We start from the raw sequence: 24,950 nt of genomic DNA on the forward strand, positions 1-24,950 counted from the left end.
TTTCAGCTCCTAAACCAGAGAAGACGTCACTGTTGCAGTGAGGAGAAAAGGCGTGTTCATCCTAACGAGCATAGGATGGCGATGAAAGTCGGTGTTTTACTTTTTGACAGCAAAAATCATGCATGGAAACGGTTGATTGATGAAAAATGGAAACCCGACTCATCTCAGGCGCATCTAATAGGAGTCTTCTTTCCATCCTGATGGACTGATCAACGTGTTTAATTTCATATTTCACAAGCAGCATTTTTCTTTAAAATTTCTGCAGCTGGTTTTCACACATTTCCCCCCTTTTTCCCGGGAATATTCTAGAAACTCAACTCAATATGTTAGGACTAGACTGGACTGCGTTGGGAATGTCTTTTGATTTGGAGAAATTCTTAAAGCAAGTTGCTCGAAAATCTAATAACATTTTCAGCCTTTTAAGTATGCGTAAAGACACAAACCTGCGCGCCCCACACAGCACAACAAGCCTTTTATATGAACTATAACACAAACCTCTCTCTCTGTGCGTATTCTCCAAACTAAGGTGATTCAAAAACCCCAGCAGATCGCGTGCTTATTGCTCTGGCACCGACCAGGACGCACCGATTGCGCACAGACTAGGGACGGACGAGCTGTTCCCTCTGCGCCACCTGTGCGATGGTAAGACCGTGGGCTGGTCCGTCCTGCAGCTCCACGGTTCTCACACACACACACACACACACACACACACACACACACACACACACACACACACACACACACACACACACACACACACACTACTCTCTCTCTCTCTCTCACACACACACGCACACGCTGTACAAACTCTTAAGCACAACACGGATACTTAACGCCTGAGAGACCTGAGAACTCAACCTGTCCGACTCACATTTACAAGGAAGTGAATCTATTCCTCTCATGTCCCAAAGGCCCCACGACTGATTGAATAACAATACTAATACTACTAATAATTATAATAATGATAATAATAATAATTAAGGAGAAAAAAAGGAGAAATTATTAATTAATAACAACAATCCTTACCCAAGAATCCTCTTTTGACAGCAAATGTCAGCTTTTCAGATGTCACCAAGCATTCAGAAGAAAAAAAACAGGCTTTATTCTCCAATAAACTTCAGAAAACCCCAAAAAACTACTTTAAAATCCTTAAGTCCTCGCGTTTCGGGGCTCAGTTTGGCGACAGTGGGACCAAAAGAAAAAAGAAAAAAAAGTCAGAATCCCCCCTTAGCGACTTGACAGCAAGAGTCCTCAGCTCGGGCACCACCGACTTCTATCCACTAAATCCCGTTTTCCACTGCGCGCTGCTGTCCGAAGTGTCCAAACCTCCCAAAAGCATTCATCCTCTCGTGCGCGTGGGGTTGGTGTGGTGTGGAGGAAGCCGACAGGACGCAGTGAACGAGGCTCCTCGCTCCTCTCCCGCGCGGATGCCAGTCGGTTTGTTTCGTGTCCTCGGATCAACCAACTCGGACTGGTGGCTCTCCTCCGCTGGCTGCCTGTGAAGTAGGAGCCGCACGCTGCTGCAGTCAAGTCAGCAGCAGCTAGGGAAGAGGAGGAGTTCCGGCTGGTACTTTCAACACAAAATCTTAATTGATGAAGCAGTGACGCAATGCTTTTCTGAATGGTTGCTGAAGCGCCAGATGCAGCAGATATCAAGTGGGGATTTTTGCACATTTTGCTTTTATTGCAATAATAGCAAGGACACTTATTTTGAAAGGGTCAATTTTATTTAGTAAGTTGTTTTCTAAATACTATTCTACACCAGCTGCAAAAAAACACTAATTGAGCCAAAATCATAATTACTTAATTGGTTATGATTAACTAAATGGGCACATCCAGGAGCACCCAAAGGTTCCTTACTGCACGTGCAACGTATTAGGCAATTGGACTCTATATTTATCTTATATTATTTCCCTCTACTATCACAATTGTATGTTTTCAATATATTTTAAAGCACCTTTTTAGGCCTGGAATCTGTTTAAAATAAGCTGTAAACTTCATTATGTTTAGGGAAGATGATGCCAGGAAATTTATTTTGAAAAGGTGAGGGTTTTTTTAAAGTGGTTCAGTTTTTTCTAAATACTATCAAATGTAAAGTATTTTTGCACGACTCATTAATTCTGCACCAGCTGCAAAAAATACAAATTGTGCCAAAATCATAATTATTTAATTTGTTAATTATGATTAGCAAAATGGGCATATCCAGAAGCACCCAAAGGTTCTTTACTGCAGGTGAAAGTTATTTAATTGGACTCTATATTTTCTTACAGCCTATTAATTCCGACCTCTATTCTCACAATTGTATGATTTCAATATATTTTAAAGGACTTTTTAAGTCCTGGATCCGGTTTAAAATAGCTTCATTATTTTTAGGAATAAGCCGACAGGAATACACATAAATACATTCAGATGGATCTCATCACATAGGAAGTCGTTGTGTTTTGAAGGCTTGAACCGTCACATTTGTCAGTGCGCGTGTGCGTGACGCTGACTTGACGCTGCTCCCCCTTTTGGCGCTCCACACAGTCCCTCCGTGGTCCGGGATGCCTCCTGGCTGCTTCTGCCTGCGGGGCCGCTGGAGGCAGCAAGCGACGGATGGTCCAAGCACCTCCCACCTCTCCTCACTTCGTTCAGAAAAATTCAATCAAGCAAGTCTTTACTGCAGATTCCAGCGCTGGTGCATGAGTCTGGCATTGATTTCTGAATGCTTTACAGTCAGTGGTTTCCAGTGTGTGGTTTGGGGACCACAAGGGGACTTAAATGGGGCTGCAGGTGGTCCCGAGCATAAAGAGGAGTAAGATGTCTCACTATGGAGTTTGATAAAGTGACAGATAAATAAATATAAGCAGAGATTTCACGTTTCTCCCATAGAGTTATCTCTGGTGGGGAGCCAAGGGGGATAAACGCGTTACAGACTCAGGGGCCCCACAGCTGAACAGGGGCCCTCTGCAACACGTGAGGGATTAGAGATCATTTTTTGGTGCATGTGTCAGAGCTGTTTTTAAGCAATTTTCTGGTTTACCTGGTTTATCTTCCCAAGCCTTCCACATACATGAGAATGAAGTTTCAGTCTCATGTATCTAATCAAATCTAGTCAAACAAGTTTCTGAGAGACAAAATCATTTAAATGCAGCTCTTGATGCAACATGTTTAGAAAATGATGACATCATTTGTTTGGTTATGGTTTCAACTACAAATGGAAATCTCAGGTGTGTTCACATCATTTCAAAACTATTTTAAATGAACTGAGTAAACAGTTTAAAGTCTTTTGGGGTTGTAACAGAAAGTTTTGGTATGAAACAGACACTTTGGAAGATTTAAAATAGTTGGTCAAACTTTTTCTTTCTAACTTTTAGACTCCATGCTGAACCTTCATTTAAGCTTCAGCTGAACCTTTTTGTGCAGAATGAGGACGGTGGATTTTGTCTGCAAACTTTTACACCAAAATTGTTTTTAGCAGGATTTTTTCTGTGGCTGGCATGAACAGAAATAACAACTAGAATGGTCATAAGCTATTTCAGTGTATTGTTATATTATAGGTGTGTGAGTGCTGTATTCACATAAACTTGACAAGGCTAGAAGGCTAAAGTAACCTGTCAGGAATAAAACTAAGAAACTTCATTTTCATTGAATTGAAAACATAAATATGTAATGTGTAGATATTCCAGGTGATAAAAATATGACCTATTTGTTTCCCTACCACTTATGTTAATGTATCATCCTCCCATCAGTTGCTTTAAACCTCAGCTATCTCACTTCTATCACCCACTTTACTGCTGAAAGATGTTAAATATAAAACACAATTAAATTGTCATTTTCACTCAATGAAGATTGCTAGCGGCCTGAACCAATGTTTGACCAGCTGAACCTAAAGTGTGCTGAGTGAACAGTAAATTACCATTAACCACCCATTTAATCAGCAATATACTGCAGCCGTTGGGCTAATTACCGCTGTCAGAACAGAGGTGATAGCACCCTGATAGCACCCTGATAGCACCCGATGCTTGCTTTAAACAACACGCCAATTACTGTCATCTCTTAAACTGGCAATTTTATGACGCCATAAAGAGGAGCAGCACTCTGCTTAGTGACTCCAGGCTGGTCTGTGGAGGCCGGAGGGAGTGTGCCGCTGTCGTCCATCTGTGTTTGTCCAGGAGAAAGTGGCCTCTTCACTGTGATTTGTGACAATCCTCGTCAACACGCCGTAAATAAAAGAGCAGTGCACCTGCAGCATCAGGTCAGTCTGGCGATAGTCATCATTGATGTAACTTTTAAGAGGCCAATTTCTTCTTGGTTTTGTGGACTGTTGGTTAACCAAATCATTGAAAGGCACCATGAGATATTGGAGCTATAGCCGTTAAATACTGGTTACTGTCATTTTATAGACTAATTGATATTTCAATTCTGACCAACATTACAAAAGAACATCTTCTCAGACAAATACAATTATAGATATGAAGGACAATTAGGCATTTTTCCTTTCTCAATTTCATCACTAATTATGCTATCACGTACATCAGTTTCATTCACTCTCTACATCCTCTGTTAGATCTAAACTTTTCATAAATACAGTAAAAGACCCCCATATTTTAACCTTGCCACCCTTTTTGCATGTATGTTATTTTTTCAAGAGGCAAGGTGAAGAGTACTTGCCTGGCCCAGAAAGTAATATTTAGACTAACTAATTGATATTTCAATGAATCAAAGAAACAAGCCAGTAATAAAGATGCCTTATAGATGCAGCCTTATAGACTGTGTTCAATCTGTGTTAGTACTGCATGCATTATGAAAAATGCACAAAAGTACAATTTAGCTTTTGGCTGAAATGAGGAGGCATCCATGTTCATAAATTCTTGTCAGAGATTCCTCAAGATTGCTGAGAGGTTTCAGAAAAATACAAAATTACCTTCACAAAACGATGTGAACGACAATAGCGACTAGTAAAAATGATACTTTCACTTGTAGGATAAAATTGTTTATCGGATTGTATTTTAAATTTATTCACCATTTCTGTCTCATTCTGATTTGTGTTATCGGTCTTATGTTGTGAGTGAAGCTTAAAGAAACAATCATTTCCAGTTTTATATATTAGTTTCAGTCTCTTCTTATATTTTGTGCTTTTTTTCATTGAGTTTCATTCTAACATTACTTATTAAACTTTAAAAACTGGTTCTTACTGTTGTACTGATCTGGTATTTAATCAACTAAATGGCTTAAGAACATAATGATAATAAAAATAAACTTTATTTCTATATCATAAATGTGCAACAAGTGTAAAATAAGTTTGTTTTCCTCTCCTTTAAAAACAGGTGATATTGCTCCAGTGCCTGAACCCATGGGAAAAGTCAAACGGTGAAACAACAACAAGCCATTTTCATTAAAGCGAGTGAAGATGAAGAAGAGGGCAGGCTGATGACGAAGGCCGGACTCTGTGACCCCCGTTTGGACTACAGTGCTCTGTGAGAAACGTCGGTGGGAGGGAGGCGAGCCCGAGAACAAAAGCCAGTCGGTCAGGAGGAGAGGTCATACAGATGGTGAGAATGCTCAGTCAGACAGCTCGAGTACTGATGGGCAAGCTGACCAAATGACCTCTTCACACACACACACACACACACACACACACACACACACACACACACACACACACACACACACACACACACACACACACACACACACACACAACATCAACAACAACAAACACACACACCCCTTGGCTCCCCCCACAACAGCTCATGTTAGGAAAAACAAAACTCCTCCCTGCACCCCCACAACACACTAACTTCTAAATGAACACACACACACACACACACACTCTATCTCTCTTTCTCACACACACACTCTCTCTCTCTTTCTCTCTCTCTCACACACACACATACACAAACACACACTATCTCTGTTCTCACACACACTCGCTCACACACTCACACACAATCTCTCTTTCTCGCTCACTCACACACACACACACACTCTTTTTCTCTCTCTCACACACACACACACTCTCTCTCTCTCTCTCACACTCACTCACTCACTCACACACACACACACACATAAACACACACTCTCTCTCTTTCTCTCTCACACACACACTCCCATCCCCTCTGCTTTGCCACCCCCACTCCCCTCCTCCCCCGAGGGAACAGATCAGCAGGAGATGAAAGGTGAGGCATTTTCATTTAAAATGGAGTTAAAAATTAAACAAGCAGAGCACCTCTCAGAGTTTAGTTTGATTACAACTAAGCTGCACTGATCCAACGAGGGAGAAACATCCCGAAAAATGAGAGCAAGCTTCAATAAGTCCTCTTTTACTTGGCCGCCGTTATCAGGGTGCATATTTTCACTGATAACCCCGTAAGAAGCTGCTATAGTGCATTGACTGTTTTCTCTTTGGGCTTGGTGCACACCGCCTGTGTGTGTGTGTGTGTGTGTGTGTGTGTGTGTGTGGGCGAGAGCCAATTGACTCGCACCGGCTTTTGTCTGCCAGAGGTGGAGAAAAGCAGCAGGACTAATCATTAACACAAGTGACTCTAGCCAGACAAAGATGGAGTACAAAAAGGGGGAGGGAGTTGATCAGCGAGGCCACTTCACACTCGACTCGATGCCGCTCTCTGCCCCGCGTTGCTGACCCTCAAACGCACTCGCTGCTGAGCAACTGTTGAGGCTCTTCTCTGGAGCTAGTCTCTGAACCCAAACCACTAACATACTGTAGGACAGAGGTGCGGCTCCCACATCGGGGGTAGGGGGTCACAAGATGAACTGGAGGGAGAGGAGGGTCACAAGATGGTTAATGGGATAAGGAAAGCATACATTTATTTCTAGTAGGTTGTTTTATACTTATCCCTTTAAATTTCCATACACATCTGTGTTGTTGTCCCCATTCTATTATTGGCCATCCTGAAGGAGGGATTCCTCTTCTGTTGCTCTTCCTGAGGTTTCTTTCATTTTTTCCACATTATACAAGTTTTTCCTTATTTGAATCAAGGGTCTTAATATTAGAGTAATGTAGAAAGGGTAAGTGTCATAAGTTAATGCTTCAGCCTACACCCTTTAAATCAGAAACTGCTCTTACTTTTTGGTTTGTCACCGTTTCTATTCTATTATCTATTCTATCTATGAATGCAACCAAAACACAATATTTTTGCAGATACGTCCAGTCATCCAGCATTCATTCATGCATTTTGTGTCAAAGCAATAAAAAGTGATCTTCAGTTTAGTCCACATTAACTTCTATCATGCTGACTGTGTAATGAGTTTTGAAAAAGTGAACTCAGTATTAAGAAATGTCTGTTAGCAATTGTTTTTAAAAAAAAGAGACAACAACTGTAAAATGGAAGAATTCAGATAGTTAAAGAGCTAAATCTGGTGTTTGAGAGAAGTGCTCACATCTCAGCCACATGCAGATAATAACCAGATTGCAAGTAGCAAACTGTTTTATTGTAAGTGGTCACAAACCACAAAGGTCGGGGGAGCAGTGCTGTAAATACTCATGAAAAGCTCCATGTTCATGAACAAGAGTCTCACAGTAGTCATGAAATTTAATCTGTAGATTTTTGTACATGCACATTCAGCATGACTATCAAACCATTGTTTTTCAGTAGGAAGTATATTTAGTGACCGCGTTATGTTTTTATATCTGTCAGTCAGGACTCGGACAGCGTTACAAATCATTTTTAAACATTGCTGATGTTTTATAATGTGACAAAGCTGTGGTTAAGGTTTGGTCAGGTTTAGTGAAAGATCAATGTTACTTTCTTAACCCTCCTGTTGTCCTCGGGTCAAGGAAGAAAGGAAGGAAGGAAAGAAGGAAGGGAGGAGGGAGGGAGGAAAGAAGGAAGGAATGAGGAAGGAAGGATGGACGGACGGAAGGAAGGAAGGAGGGAAGGAGGGAGAAAGGAGGGAAGGAGGAAGGAAGGGAGTAAGGAGGGAGGGATGGAGGAAAAGAGGAAGGAAGGAAGGAAGGAAGGAGAGAAGGAAGGGATGAAGGAAAGGAGGAAGTGAGGAAGGAAGGAAGGAAGGAAGGAAGTAAATGAGGAAGGAAGAAAGGGAGGAAAGAAGGAACAGTCAAAAGAGATGGGTCACTTTGACCCGGGAGGGTTAAAGGTAGGCAACCGTCATAACATAAACACCACAATAAAAAAATTTCCCAGCATCCGGTTAGAAACATGACTCTCATGGAAACAGGAAGTGAATAGTGTGAAGTGAAAGTCTATTGCAGCAGAGTCTACTTTTTTTTCACTTAGCCAACCACTCAACCTGCCACCTACAAACAGATATTTGTACCTTATATAGACGTCATAGATGGCATCTGCAGGCATTAAATATACTTCCAACTGAAATGAATTAGTGTTAGAGTGTCACGAAAAAATAGGAAAAATGTGGAAAAATTTGTGTTTATAGATTCATACCCCTTTTCCACCGAGCTGGAGCTGGAGCTGGTTCGGAGCCAAGCCTGACTAAGCACCGGTTCTTCCACCGCCAAAGCTCCAGCCCGGAGCCTCAGAACGGGAGCCAGAGCAAGAACCAACTCTTTGCTGGTCTAAAGCAAGAACCGATTACGTCAGTGGACTGGGGGCGGGGCTAACGTTTATTAGCCGGCTAGCAGAGTTAGCTTATATTAGCCGGCTAGCGGGGCTAACGTTTATTAGCCGGCTAGCGGGGTTAACGTTCATTAGCTGACTAGCGTGGCATTTACAGAGGCTTAAAGATTTGTTGATTAAAAGTACTATTTTTATCTCTTTTTTTTTGCCAGAGCTGTCGTTCTTCTTCTTCGGCTAGATGCCTGTAGTGAATAATAAATAGTCTGCTTTCGCTAGTAAGTTTACCTTTAGTAAGTACTGCAAATTCTTGAGTCAGAGTTCACAAAAGTTTAATTGTATGCAAAAGCTTTGTGCAAATTTACTTTGCATGTGATTCAGTTGAAGTTAATGATTGATTTGACATAAATGGAGCTATGACTGGGCCTTAAGACAGGTCGCTGCACTAGAGTCAAGAAAGATGAAGTCTGATTTTAGAAACCAGTTGACTACACTTGAAACAGAAACTAATGCACAGGCAGATATTTTCAGAATTGGACTCATTTCCAGACAAAAATGGAGGATTTTTTTGCAGTGTATGCATGTACTGTACTGCACACTGTAAAAAGGGTAAGTCAACAAAGCTGTAATATTTAATTTTAGGACGATTACATTTATTTATTCTTCTACATCATTTTGTCAAGCACCATTTGCATTCGGATTGATTATCATTATCAAGCTTATTTTCAAGTTAATTGGTCTTCTGCTGCCTCATAATCTATTTTTGATGATGCTCTGATGTTTGTATGTAATAATTAACTGATCTTTCAGCCTGATACCAGCAAACTTCCCATATCCCTAGAATAGTTTGCTTGTTTCCAGTAGGGGATTTTTTCCCAGTATATTTAAACATCTGCATATGCACTCACCCACAAGCGCATGTTTGATGTGTGCAACGACAACCCAAGAACAAAGAAAGACAGACAATGAGAGAGTGTGTGTGTGGTGACTCCCGTGTAGTCCCAGATTGTGGTGAGCGCCCACACCTCAAAACAAAATGAGCTCAGCAGGTTTGCAGCACAATGCGGAGAGAGAGAGGTGAGTCGAGTGTTCTGCTGTGGCTCCACGGGGGTCCCAAACCACTGTTTGTGTTGTCTCCTCTCTCTCCGCTGGGTATAATGGCCTCAGTAATGAGAGCTTTTTGGAAGAGAGGGTAGAGAAGTGAGCCAGTCCGCCTCTTTGGCACAGTCGGTCCCATTACACTTCTGTTGAAGACCACCGAGCTGCTGCGAGTCATTTTTGCACTGTGGTTTTGACGTTTTTCTCACTGTGAGAGAGCGGGGAGGCTTGTTGGTGAGGGCGCAAAAACAGTTTGACAGCTTGACTCTTTGCTCCTGGGTGTTTGCTCGGAGAAATACATCTAAAAAGACTGAAAGAGTAAATCGTTCAGGCACAACTGGATCACTGTGCTCAAGACTCTCAGAGTGCAACTGCAGTCCTGTGAGGGGAGTTTTCTTATGGAGATGTATGAGGATATATGGCTGGAAGATACAGTGTTGATACCATTCACATGTTGCCAATATTACCTCCAGATAGGGTTAGGTATTGGATCTATATTAAGATTTACAAGAACTGTGGATTTATTCATAAAATTGCTTTTCATTTTTTCTTACCCAAAGTTTGTGCTTTCTGGGCTTCCATACACATTGCTGGTTACATGAGTTATTTTGCACATCCAGATGTAAAAATCAAACTCACTTTCTCAATAGACCAATTTAGTTGATTGGCAGTTGGGAGCACTTCCAAAGCTTGAATGCAATTAATTTGAATCATCAGTACAAAAGATCAACTGCGTTAGAAAGTATCTGGTGCTTTGATTTAAAAAAGCCTGGGGACAGAAAATAACTTTTAAATGCTAACTCACAGCTGATTTTTTTATTATTATTGAACACTAAATAATCCAATAAATCCTACAAATTATACGACTGAATACACGGTTTGAGTACGTGACTCCAGAAGGACACACAGGAGCGTTTTCTAATCTGGCAGTAATTTGCAGGAAAACATCATTTGTCTGTACTTTTCCAACTAATGATGTTTTATGATGTTTATGGCAACGCTGTAGGTCAGGTCTGGTTAGGTTTACATACAATAACCACTGTTTAGGTTTAGGGAAAGATTGTAGTGTGTGTTAAAATGATTACTTCCTTAAAGTTAGGCCACCTTCATCGCCATGGCTACAGTTATAACCACAGGGGTTAAAGTCAGATCGTAGTTACATTCTTGGTTTGAAACAGGAAAGGAACAGCCGTCTCCTGTTTGGTTGTAACCTCCATCTAACCCCCCCCCCCCCCTCCTCCTCCTCTGACGACGACGACGACGAATGTGGAAATTTACTGATAAACATCATTAACACTTGTGTCATTCTCCCGGGTCATATTGACCCCATCTCGTGGGGTCTGTTCATTCTTTCCTTCCTTCTTCCCTCTTTCTTTGCTCCCTCCTCCTTCCATCCTTCCTCGCTTCCTTCCTTCCTTCCTCTTTTCCTCCCTCCCTCCTTACTCCTTTCTTTCCTTCCTTCCCTTCCTCCCTTCCTTCTCTCCTAAATACCTTCCTCTTTTCATCCTTCCTCCTTTCCTCCCTCCCTACCTACTCCTTTCCTTTCCTTCCTTCCTTCCTCCTTTCCTCCCTACTCCTTTCCCTCCCTTCCTTCCCTCCTTCCTTCTTCTTTTCCTCCTTCCTTCCTTCCTCCTGTCATTCCTTCTGTCCTTCCTTGACCCGAGGAAAACAGGAGGGTTAAATTTGCACTATTGCTCAATTTTAGGCTGATTTTGAGCGACTGACATTAGGACCTACTGTATTATGCCGGCTTTCTTGGGAGGCTGATCTCAAACGGGAGCGTGTCTATGTTCTCACAGCTGCGTGTTCACTCAGTTTAATAATAAAACAAAGAATTTCACCTGTCTTTCAAACAGCATTTTCAAAAGATGAAAAAACATGTAAGAGGGGGCAACAACACGTTATGTGCTTTAGGGAATGGCCATACCTGTGCTGTGGGAATGCAGGCCTGAGGAAACACAAGGCCTAATTTATTGGAAAATTCTTGAGGGAACTTAAGGATGACCCCTCTCAAACTATCACAAGTGGTTGAAACAAAAGAAAAACGTGTTTTAACAACGTAAGGAACCACACTTTTGAGATTCAACTAAATGAAACTAAATAAGAACTCTATCTAAAAGGAACTTACTGCAAAGAATTGTCTCTATGAAGTGTTTCACAATATATGCAATGTGTGTCAAAGGCGGGGTGGCCATTGGGAGGAGTATGCAGCCCTCCCTCTGCTGTTATGAGCCGGTTAGTAGGTGACCATGCATTGGGCGTGGATGACATCAATGCCACAAGATACAATGACTAACATTTCAATGTAATATTATCTGTCATGTCTTTACACAACTTTTTTTTTTTTTTTTTAAGTATATTTTTGGGGCTTTTTGCCTTTAATGTACAGGTTAGTAGCGAGAGACAAGAAATGGGAGGCAGAGAGGGGGCAATGACACGCAGGATAGGACCACTCGGTGCGGGAATCGAACCTGGGTCACCTGCAGTGAGGACTAGGTGAGCTAAACACCACCACCTTTACATGACTTTCTTGCTGTGCATTTCTCAGTCATGCTCACTCTTGTGGTCCAGTTCCTTTATCACTTCCAATTTTGCAACTTAAATCAACTCCTATTTCAGTATTATACAACTTCCATGGTTGTATATATTTAAAAAGTATAACTGCAATATATTATTTTCTTTGTTTGTTCTTAAAATGTGGACTGGAGCACGGCACGCTGGGAGAAAAGCGCTCATCCAATGAATGAACAGTTTGCAAAATCGGGGTCAAATCCAATTCACAAATGTAGACGATTTTCAAGTCACAGCTCAACATCTACTCCAGTGAATATTTTTTCTTAGAGTGAGCACTTTTTAACTGCTACTTAAAAGTCTCCAGTAATATGCTGTTATGTATATTTGTGAATTTGTGACGAATCTGCTGATGGAAGCGCAACACAAGCTGGAGCTGTTCGGTAAGGTAACCAGTTAAATTGGAAACCAGTTGGGACGTAACACCAGAGCCGGGGTCGGTGAAAACATTCCCAGTGGATTTCAAGGCCTCACTCCACCGCTGATGTGTGATGTGTGATGTGTGTCCCTCTAAAGACAAAATCCATCTGCCAGATTTCTCAAGTGAGTTTTGTGTCTTTTTTTTTTTCTTCTTCGTCTGTATAACAAATAAGCTTATTGGGAGGCTGCTGTTTACTGGAGTTTGTGTGAAATGTTCTTTGACTGAAACACCATCTGAATCCTCCTGACGCAGTAAAAAAAAAAAACCTACTGATGTGGTTCTCAGAGTGAATTAAAAGAAGTTCGTTAAAGATTATTTGCTGCAATTCAAAGTTCGTTTGGCACAAAAGCACAGCGATGCTAAATCTTCTCTCTGTTGTCCCAGCACACAGTGGCTGCTTGTTTCATGTCCGGGGCCTTGGCACGCTCCGTCCGTCTCCGATTCCAACTTTTCGGCTTTACCTCCCTTCTGCTCTGATTATGAGCTGAGGTGTAAAACTCAGAGTCAACACAGCAAACAAAACAAGCCCTCAGCTGTGTTTGCATTTGCACTCACCCACTCTCACGCCCCTCCTCCCCCCCCAAAAAAACTCCTCGAAAAGTCAAAAAAAAACAAACAGCTCTCTTATATTCAACCTTCCCCCTGCGGAGAAAATCTACTGTTTACAGGGGATAAACAACAGAAGCACTACGCCACACATATCCATTTATGTTTAAACTAAACTCTCAGTGAAACAAAATCAAACAAGAGAGAGAGCGCTCCTTATGAGGCCAGAGAGCGAGCTAAACGTCTGGCTTTGAGATGGAGCGTTGGGTCTCGCTGACTGTGTTTGCTGGAAAAGAAAGATTTGTAAGAATGACAGAGAAGAAGTGGGAGGAAAAAAGAAAAAAAAAAAGCAGAATCAGATAAAACGCGTAACATTTTAGGGTAGATTTCTCTTCCCGTGCAGTGTGTTTTACTCTTAAACACTTCAGCCTGATCAAACAAAGCAGTGTTATCTAATCGTTAGACCTGAACTTCAAGTGATATCTTGGTTAAATAGGCAGCTGCGAGTGTTTGGCAAGAATCACAAGATGGAGAAAAAAAAAAGAAAAAAGAAAGAAAGTAAGTAAAGAAAAAAATGTGAAGCTCAGCCTGCTGTTTATCAGCTGTAGGGTGGCTCGAGCTGGAAGAGTTGGCCGACTGCCTCGCTGCCAGCCAGACGGTGTGAAAAAAAACGCTTTATTGAACTTTATTGAATCAAGGTGGAGACGATGGAGACACTGATCTGTGCTTGGATTAGAGCGAATATGTGGCTTTTTTCCCTCCTTTTTTCTTTCTTTGTACTCACATAGTCGGCCCGAAATAGATCGCACAAAGAACTGCAGCGGAAGTGCTTTGGGTTAAAGAAACTTTAATTTTCTTCCTTTCTCTCTTTATGTCTATGGCCTTACACTCCTTACATTGCTTATCTTATGTCCTCTCAGGTCTTCTATATTTGTTCCCTACTATTCATATTCTCTTTCTTTCCTCCATTATTGTTGTATCCTCCCTTCTTGACATGTACTTGAGTCTGGAGACGATGCAAAAATACCATAAAGCGCAATTCCACCGATGGCAGCTAGGTGCCTCAACTGACTCTCATTCAAAAAGTACCAACTTCTCTCCAGAAATACCATAGACTGTAGAAAAGAAATGGGCGTAACATCTGTGACGTCAGCCATTGGTTTGTGGACTGCTGCTCAGAAGCCAATAGTTTCGAATCTAGGCAGCGCCATCTTGAAAATTTCAGGTGCATGCCGGGAAAAAAAGAACCCGGATTCTACTTATATGGGCGGAAGTATGGGCGGAGCGGGGAGGTTGAAATTGGTTGCGAGGGCTGGATCTCGAGGACATTGGTCAATCAACCTGTCAATCAGGACGTAGCCACGCCCTAATGCATACCCTGCTTTATCGTCAAATATAAAATCAGGGAGGCCAAAATTTCACAAATGAACATCATACTGCATTGAAGAAGGCTTTAAACTAGCGATTGAGACCATAAACACATTTTGAAAACGCTTACTGAGGTTAGAAATCAAGTGAGAAGTTGGTGAATTCTCCATTGACTTGTATAGAGACGGAAGTCCTTTTGACACCAAAACGGTCGCCCCCTGGTGGCCTTTTGATAGCATGCTAAGTTACTTCCACGTGGCCTCATTTCAGAGGACTGGAACTCCCCGCCTGAGAAATGCTAAGTCATTGAGTCATTATAGTCTCAATCGCTAAATTCAGGCCCCTCTAATAAGTGTGCTGGTGGTCACTTTTGGAAATTGTTGCCCTGTTAATGAGATTTGAAGGCTTATAGTAGCCTTGATGGCTGCTGTGTGGGGGGTGATTGACAGTTGGCTCACCTGCTGCTCCAGGACTCATGTTTAATGTTACGTGATTATGAAACCTGACATGTTAAGAAGTGTTAACACCCCACACTCCTTATTTGGAGGGTCCTGACTCCAATGCAAACCAACAGGTGACGTCACACCTCACTACGTCCAGCTTTATATACAGGCTTCAATCATTCCTACATTTCTTACTTCTTTCCTCCCATCCTTCCTAGTTTCCTTTTATTTATGTCCTCCCTTCCTTCCTTCTGATAAATTTTACTTTCAACCTTTCATCCTTCCCTCCTTTCCTTATTTACTTTCCCCCTTTCAATCCTTCCTGCTCTCTGCTTCCTTTTTCCTTCCTACTTTTCTTCTGTCTGTATTTCTTTCCCTTTTCCCAATTCCTTCCTTCTCTCACCTTTTCTTCTTTCCCTTTTTCCCCCTTTTCACTTAATTCCTACCTTGTATTCTCACTTCTTTCCTCATTACATGCCAGCTATCCTTCCTATTTCTTCATTTCTGACCTCTTTTTCCCCCTTTTCTTCTGACATGTTCTTGTTCTATGTTGACTTACTCTCTTAGATCCTTGTATCCTTCATTTTTCTTTCTATATTTACTCAACTATGTAACTGTACTGCTACTTTTCATATGTTTTTATTGATTCCTACAAGACTGTTTTTACAGTGTTGTTCTGCTGCTTTTATAAAAGGGACTAATTTGAGTTTTTCTTCCATCACTGTTGGGGGGACAGCAGGACTTCATGTTCAATTACAGAGGACAGTCCAAAACACACAGCAGACAGCAGACTATACATTTCACTATACAAATATACATTGAACGCAGCAGTGATCCGGCTTGGGGCCAAAACAGTATACAAGATTTTCTGTTGAGGTTACATAAACTCAGCTGTTTCTCTTCCTCTTACTGGGTCAGCTGTTCCTCTCTGAGCCACAGTTTCATATTATCTGAGCGTCTGAGTGTGATCACAGTAGAACAACGTCACATTGGTAATGACACACAGACATCTGGGAGGCGCGTTCACCTGAGGCTACAGCTCATAGAGTGACAGAGAAGTGGAGCAGAGATGTGGACGCCCTGCGGTGAGGAAGATAAGCTACAGAAAGAAAAAAAAAACATTAAAGAAAAAAAAAGATGAATTCGAATGGGGCAAGTATTACATAGAAACCTCATGTCGTCCTCCCGGGTCAAATTGACCCTGTCTGTTTTGACTGTTCCTTCCTTCCTTCCTTCTAACTTTCCTTCCTCCCCCCTCCCTTCTTTCCTCTGTCCTTCTTTCCTTCCTCTTTTCCTTTCTCCCTCCCTCCCTCCTTCCGTCTTTCCTCCCTACCTCTTACCTTCCTTTCTTCCTCTCTTCCTTCTTTCCTTTCCTCCCTCCCTCCCTCCTTTCCTTCCTCTCATCCTCTTTTCCTTTCTCCCTCCCTCCCTCCCTCCTTCCGTCTTTCCTCCTTACCTCCTACCTTCCTTTCCTTCCTCTCTTTCTTCTTTCCTTCCTCTCTTCCTTTCTCTCTCCCTCCTTTCATTCCTCTCTTCCTCTTTTCCTTTCTCCCTCCCTCCCTCCTTCCTTCCTTCCTTCCTTCCTTCCTCCCTCCCTCCTCCTTTCCATCCTTCCTTTCATCCTACCCTTCGCTCCTTCCTTCCATCCCTCCTTCCTTTCCTCCTTCCATCCTTCTTCATCCCTCCCTTCCTTGACTCGAGGACAACAGGAGGGTTAAAGAAAAAAAAGATGAATTTGAATGGGGCAATGGGGTAATTGAAGTATTACATAGAAACCTCTTGTTGTTAAAAGGAACCGGAAAACACATCAGCATCTACTGGTGACGTAATTCTCATTCAGTTGTTTGTATTTTTCTTTAGAACTCTCCAGATGTAAGATGACTTTATATCATGCTGACATGTTTCAGGCGCAGCTACAACTGACCTCTAAGAAAGAAAGAAAACATTTCAACAATTTTAAAATTTAAATGGTAGTCGTCAGGTTTGGTGTCAGTCCCGCTGAGTGGAAGACTGAAAGTTTATTTCCTGAGCTGCAATTTCACGCCAACGTTTAGCAATAATAGAAAGAGGAATCCACGGTGGAAGAGGCACAGAGACCATTTCCACGCCAGCAGTGTGGAAATTGCTGCCAAAATAGACCAGAATCAAGGGCAGAGACGCATCCAAGTATCTGTCGAACTACTATTCTGTTGTTTGAACAAACCAGGCAACTGAAACTGCACATTCATAAAGGATAAGGAAAAAATATAATTTCCTACATTTGTCACTGTCTGATTTACCAGAGCAAATCTGACATTCAGGCTGGAAATGCATTCAGAGTACTGTATAGATTCAACTATTAAAGCCACTTTTTCATCACACTAGGAAGCAGTCTAGTGTGATCACGTTTTGAATCATGCACGATAAATGGTTCATCCAATTAAAAAATGAATCAGATTATTGGGTATGGAAGTGTAATTTCCCCCGAAATAGAAGCTGAAATCCAAAATTAAACTAGCGTCCCTTTTCCTTTTGTCATCTTGGCATTTTGTTTCACTTCAATCATTCAGCCTCACAGCGTGTTTATGTTTGCTGATTTCTGTTTGGGATGATTTTTTTTTTTTTTTTTTTGCTTTGCACAAAAAGAAGAAGCCAAAATCGATCAGTAGAGACTAATGAGTCCAACTCACTGATGGCATTTGAAGCTGCCAGAATGGTTGCTAGAGGAAGTTAATGCTTCTCACAATAGTCGAAGTCACTGATTTAATACTCTCAGCCAGCTTCACACTGATGCACTACTGCACTTCTTTTAAAATGTTGCAATGCTCTTTTCATGTTTTTATGTCCTTTTGGTGCATGTTGCAGTAAATCACTCTGAGTTGCACTTCCTGTATGAAAAGTGCCATACAAATAAAGTTATTATTATTATTACTTGTATAAGTCGATTTACAACAGGCTTGGTTTAGTTCATCGACACATGTTGCTATAATTGGGGCCATATTTTGGTTGCTATTTTTCACAGATGTAGCTGTGGAGGAAGATGGCATCCCCGTTCTTGACTCTATTATTTTTGAGTCACACTGAAGAAGGAAAAAGGAAGAACAGGAAGATCATCTTGATGGATTTTTTTTTTCCTCAAAAGGAGAAAGTATCAAGGGGCCAGGAATTGTGTTCGGATGCAATTTTTTGACCTATTCTCAATTCCAGCCTGTATTAATAATCAATTGTCATGCATGTTTTCAAAGCAGGATTTCCTCTTCTGTCTCTGTCAAAGATATAGAGAGCAAAAAAAAAAAGAAGCATGCTGTAAAGACAGATGAAAGGCTCGGCTATTTTCTACCCATTTCTCATCCAAAGGCTATTTATAGCCTGCTTTTTTTTTCATAACCACTCCCTCAGTTTCTTACTGTACCCACATCAAAAAGCTGCTACTACAACTCAGAGCTTGAAAGAGAGCTACAGTCCAGAGAGGAGATGGGTTTTTCTACAGTAGGAGAATATACATCTGCATGTGGGTGTGTGTGTGTGTGCATGCAGGTCAGTGTGATCACGTTGTCACAGCTGCAGCAATGGAGTGCAGAGGTGTTCGAACAGGTGGGGAAGGGAGGGGGGATGGGAGGGGGGGGGGGGGTGGCAGGGTGTGGTGATGTAATGGATGTTAAAAATGAAAATGATATCTAGTGGCGCAGCTTTCTCCCATGATTCAGTTGTGCTGCAGTGTTGGTGCCCTTTCAACTGCTGCCAGTTCTTATCACATGAACACATTAGAGGATATTTTGCCTTCATCTGACAAGAGCGAGATTTTTTTTTTTTCTATCTTTCTGTCTCTGCTGCATGAGGCTGTTTTAATGACTGTGTGGGAGGGTGGAGAGGCGGATCTCTGCCCCAGGTTTCTCATTTCTCCACGCAGAACTGCCGGGCTCGTCCACAGGATTGCAAACGCAGCAGCGTGGGAGGAGAGGTGGAGGTAGAGGAGAAACTCACGCGGCCAGTCAGACCTGTTCCTAAAAGCCGGGATGAAAGCAGCACACAGAGAACCTCGATGGATGACTTCAGCCAGACTTGATTTACTATCTGCCAATCAAACTAGATGTTATCTCAGCTACTGTGAGGTGACACAAGGCCTCATTACTTCATCGCCGCCCAAACAGGTGTACATGACAAGTGTTTTGTTCCGCACTAATTCCTTAATCACTGTTTAAACATGGAAAGAAACACATGAATTGTGAGTTAAAAAGCACTGTATCGGTGACTTCAGTGCAACTGGTTAATTTGACCTCTATACATGACCCCCTTTATTATGGTTCACTGAAGCTGAGATTTTAAAAAAGGGGAAGAAAAAGTGACATAATTTAGCAATAATAGGGTAAAACTTTCCTGTTTGCAAGACTCAGGCTGAGAACCAGAAGCAAAAAAGCAACAGAGGATTTCAGAGCAAACCAAAAATACACCAGCTGCCACCTTGTGCTTCCACTCAAACATGCTAATTGTAAAATATCTCCTACACACCTCATAAAAGCTTTTCTAGCTAAATTAGCTGTTGGTAAAAATGCATCTGCAAAAGTAAAAAAAAAAAAAAAAAAGTCTCACCAGAAAGACAACAGCATTGTAATTTGTCCTAACTCTTAAAACAACCTACATACTGTGGGAGGAGATGGCATGATGCTTTCAAACCTCCACAAAAACCTCTTTGGCAGGAGGTCAGAGTTGACAAGGTCAGGTTGGACATAGCAAGCGTGTGACGTTACACCAGAGAATTGGATTTGTGTCCCATCTCCTAATAAGAGTTAATGTTGGTTCCTTTCGTTTAATAACCAATAATAATTGATTGTACACACTTAAGGGAAGTTTGCTTTTCATTTGTATTTCTATTTATTTCTTCTTTTTGTCTTGCTGTTGCCATGCTTTATATATCTACTTTGTGTTTGCATGTATTGATTTGTGGTCTTGCTATAGTTGTACACAAGCATTGCAAATGGACATTATATAAAGGAGGATGCATCATTGATGTGACTATGTATACCAACCTTTGACCCAATCAATGCTGTCTTAAGACACAAAACAACCTCAACTGAGTAGTTTTAATTACTTAAACAAAACAGACAAATTAAGCCATTTGGAAAGAAAATAATGGGTCTTTATGGTATTATTTATTCTGTACTGTCAATGTGATGTCTTTATTGTTTGCTGTTTGTATGACTTTATTGGTTGGAATTAGTTTCTTTATTGGGGATTAATAAAGCTGTCTGATTCAATCTTATCTAAACATCTTTTAGGTATGATGACTTTTTTTGCATCAATAAAGCTGAGGCATATTAAAAAATGGATTTTGAAGATGTCTCAGAACTTTATTTTTCAACCAGATTTCAGTTGATTTTTCACCCAGACACTTAGATATTGTTAAGCACCAAAAACACAATATTACAAATCTTACTTTTGAAAATAAACACACATAAGCATGATACTGAAATACTGGATGGAAAGTAAAGACAATATGATCTAACCTTTAGTACCCTAAACCTAACAATCATTTTCCAAACATTTTTGTGACCATTTAAAAAAAATCTGCAAGGTAATATTTGCATAATTTGTGTCCACGCTATATAATCTCAGTTTTAGATTTTCCCACTATTTTATAAGACTGTGTTGGAGATATATTCACTGACTAACTTAGCAACTTTGTTCAGGTTTCTGTACAAATCTGTTCTGTTCGAATAGATCCAGCATGTAACATCTCTTATCTTTCACTGATATGTAAAAAAGGGAAGGCACACGTGAAATCAAAGTCTTGTATATGCATAAAACCTTGCGTATGCATATAGATGAGGAGAGCTGGGGACTTAGATAGTGTATGCATGTTGAAGAGGACTGCTCGGAGGTGGTTCACCTGCGTTCCTGCCCTCAGCAGTGAAAAGGCCTGTGAGGGAGTGTTGTTGGCAGATGGGAGGTATGTCACAGCGTTTATCACTCATCGCTTCTCTTCAGCTGGCCCCGATCTGTCACATAAAGTCAGAGAAATGCTTGACATGAGCCTGGTGGTGTGATGGAGGTGGAGGTGGAGGTGTACTTTTACGTTGAGACAACTTGTCCTTACGAGATGTTACACAACTGATCGTAAACTCTCCCATCAGTGAAATATTCATAGACTTGGCAAAGATGTTTAGCAAGAGGTTTTGTCTTTGGTTTTAAGTTCTTGTGGTTGGGAAGTCTGAGTTTTTTTGTGTGTTGTATTTTAGGGTATTGTTTCATTGAGGTATTTTCATCCAAACCTCCCTTTCATATCTATTTTTCTCTCTGTGTGAGATGATGTAGCACAAAAAGACTGAAATCCATACTTATAATGTCATATTTTCTCTAATAAAGATTTATTTAGTCATTTATTTTTATTTTTATTTTATTACTTTATTTGACAGGGACAGTGCATATAAACAACAGTAAGCCAGAAAGGCTCATTTTCATCTGTACTCCCTCGGCAGGAAAATAGTTGAAAAGCACCAACGTCACGAATAAAAGTATTAAATATACGATCAACAATAAAAGCAGTGAAAAGAAGCAGACACGAAACAGAACCTGCACTACATAGAGAGAAGAGAGATAGCTGAATAAAATCAACAATAGCATGACAACAACCAACAAATCAGCTAATAGCATGACAGCTCATTCAACAAATAGCATGGCAAACACAATGCCTGGCGAGGTGTGGATATTATGTACAGAGCTCATGATAAGCAGCAACAGCTCTTACATAATAATGATAAATGAGACAACAAACAACACGGAGAACAACTCACCGTTCTAGTGTTCACAAGTTTTGATTTCTCACGAAGCAGGCTCTTAATGTTGTTGAGAATTAATGCTGGTTGGCACAGTTTCTTACATGTTGTTCCAAGCCTGAGAGCCTCTGACAGGAAAAAGCAGATCGGCCAAAACTACTTTGTCTTCTAAGAGTAAGACAATCTCCTTTAGCTGTTCGGCTTGTTTTTAATGTGATGTAAGTACAGCATGGTGGAGGAGCCATATTGTGTAATGCCTTGAAAACGAGGCACATTCTACTGTATTTAACTATGTTTTCCCAGCTTAGTTAATTGTGCTTTTTAAAAAATATTGCAATCATGGTATCCTCACGGCTTATTGTCTAAGCTTTTTATTGTTTGTTTGTACATTAATTTGACTGACGTGTCCCAAACGTGTCAGACAGTATGAGCTGTGTGGGAGGATCATTGTATTCATGAGTATTGTAGCTGTATTAGCAGTCATGCAGTTCCTTGTGAATTTGAAATCGGTCAGATTAAATCTAACATTCCTCACAACTTTATAGATGTGAAAGACAGATTTGAGTCAACAGATGATGCGAAGGTATTTAAAATCAGACATTATCTGTAGGTGTGTTTTTCCCTTCTTTATCCAGAGACCGTGATATTTGGATTTGGTGTTGCGGTTGGTCTTTTTGTGAAGAACATGTTGACTGAAATTGAAGGCAAGGTTGAACTATCCAGGTGATAACTTTTTTTCTTTTGATGCAGCTTCATATTTGTTCATGCCATTCACATAGACAACTGTATCATCAGCGTACATCTGGACATTAACGTAAGAGCAAACTGATGGTGGTGATGGTACACGTTAAACAAGAGTGGGCCTAGAAAAGACCCTTGTGGGACACCGGTAGAAGTACTTGACAAAAGATGAGTGTTGTAGGTATACCAGGCGGGGAGTTCCGGTCCTCTGAAATAAAGCCAACGCGGAAGTAACTTAGAACTGCATTCTATCAAAAGGCCACCAGGGGGCGACCATCTCTATACAAGTCAATGGAGAATTCACCAACTTCTCACTTGATTTCTAACCTCAGTAAACGTTTTCAAAATGTGTTTATGGTCTCAATCGCTAGTTTAAAGCCTTCTTCAATGCAGTATGATGTTCATTTGTGAAATTTTGGCCTCCCTGATTTTATATTTGACGATAAAGCAGGGTATGCATTAGGGCGTGGCTACATCGTGATTGACAGGTTGATTGACAATGTCCTTGAGATCCAGCCCTCGCAACCATAGCAACCCCCCCGCTCTGCCCATGGCTCCGCCCATCGCTATGCCTCATGCCCATATAAGTAGAATCCGTGGAGGTTTTTTTCCCGGCATGCACCTGAAATTTTCAAGATGGCGCTGCCCAGATCAGAAACTATTGGCTTCCGAGCAGCAGTCCACAAACCAATGGGTGACGTCACGGATGTTACGTCCATTTCTTTCATACAGTCTATGACGTATACTCTTACAGACTGGATTCTGTCTGCAAGGTATGATTTCATAAAGTTGAGTGCATTAAGGGAGAAGTTAAATCAGGCTGTAAGGACATTATGGTTAACAGTATCAAAGGCTTTCTGTAGATCCAAAAATACAGTTCCAACAACACCACCCTTGTTTATAATTGATTTAATGTTTTCTATATAATAACATTTGGCCGTCTCACTGCATGAGGGTATAGAGAGAAGAGATGGTAGCTGAGCTGCAGATACAGATACCCATTTCTAAGCAATCTTAGAGATGACACATAATATACGTATTGGCCTATAATTACAAACCGCTTTGAGCATGGGTGTCACTATAGCCGTTTTCCATATAGTTGGAAATAGCCTCGGGGAAATTGATAAATTAATGACCTGACAGATAAGGGGAGCTATAGTGACTCTTTGAGCGTTTCAGTGTCCATATCATATACGTCCTTAGCTCCTTAGAGAATCTATCTGAATCGCTTTGATTTCTGAAATGTCTTTATTATTAAAAGTCTTCTCACTGACAGTTTCTGAGATACGGTCCAAGTGGCTGTTTGAGTTCTGTGCTATTTCAGCAACAGAGTCAGTAAAGTAGCGGTTGCAGGCCTCGGCTAATCTGTATGGGTCAGATTTCCATTTATGTCCAGTTGTAAGTGATTTCCTGTCTTGTGGTCTTTCCCTGTTAGTTTTTTAAAAATTTGTTTCCATATCAATTTTGCATTTCCTCTTGGTTGACCAATAATATTCATAAAGCAGTTTGCCTTGGCCTTTCTCAATGCCTTAATTGCTATGTTTCTTAAAGAAATACATTTACATTTATCATGTTTTAATTTAGATTTAGAGTCCCTTTTTAATGAAAGGTCTCGTTCTTTCATTAATCTCCATACATCTGAGTTCAACCAGGGCAGACTATTCTTGTCTTTTCTTGCTCTTGGCTTTTCTATTAAACTCATCTATTGTGTTTTTAAATGTGGTTAGTAATATATCACTGTCTGTCTCTATATCTACCCCAGACAATAGTTTTTTCCAGTCTGTTCCCTTTAGTGCCGTTTAAAAAGTTTTCCAGCTCACTTCTTGGAATCCTAAACTGTTCAGGCTGTTTGGGAGCCGAAAAATTAAACCATTTCTTTGTTAGCTTCCTTGCCATAAGTGTCAAGTTGTGATCAGACGGACCAGTTATCGTATTAAAAGGTCTTAACGACTCGTTGAGGTTTATTACTAAAAATCAAGTCAATGTGAGTTTTTGCTTTAAATCTTTTCCCGCTTGATTTATCGTCCCAGTCGATGTTAAAATGTCTCATCAGAAGAAACTCTTTCCTGGAATCACATTCCTTGGGTATACGCTTCAATTGTTCACAAAACTCATTATTGGCAGGAGGAAGGCGGTGAAAGGAGAAGGCTCATTTGTGGTGACAAGATTACATTTAGTCCACTACATTCCAGATCGTTACAAGATGATCACTGAATTACTCACATTGCAAAGTACCTGATATATATCATTACTCGGCCGCTCTTTCCCTCAGGCCTATCTCTCCTAAAGATGTTATTGCCAGGTGCAGTCGATACAGCAGATGGAGAGTTTCCATGCAGTCAAGCCTCTGAAAAAACATAGAAAGTCAAGATTTGAATCTTTGATCTGATGTTGTATTTGATCACTTTTTGAGAGGACACTCTGTCCTAACAGACCCATTGGCTTGCCGTTTGCGTCCCTGATGACCCTGCTATGG

Source organism: Scomber japonicus, chromosome 16, assembly GCF_027409825.1.
Source record: "Scomber japonicus isolate fScoJap1 chromosome 16, fScoJap1.pri, whole genome shotgun sequence".
Taxonomy (NCBI): Eukaryota; Metazoa; Chordata; class Actinopteri; order Scombriformes; family Scombridae; genus Scomber; species Scomber japonicus.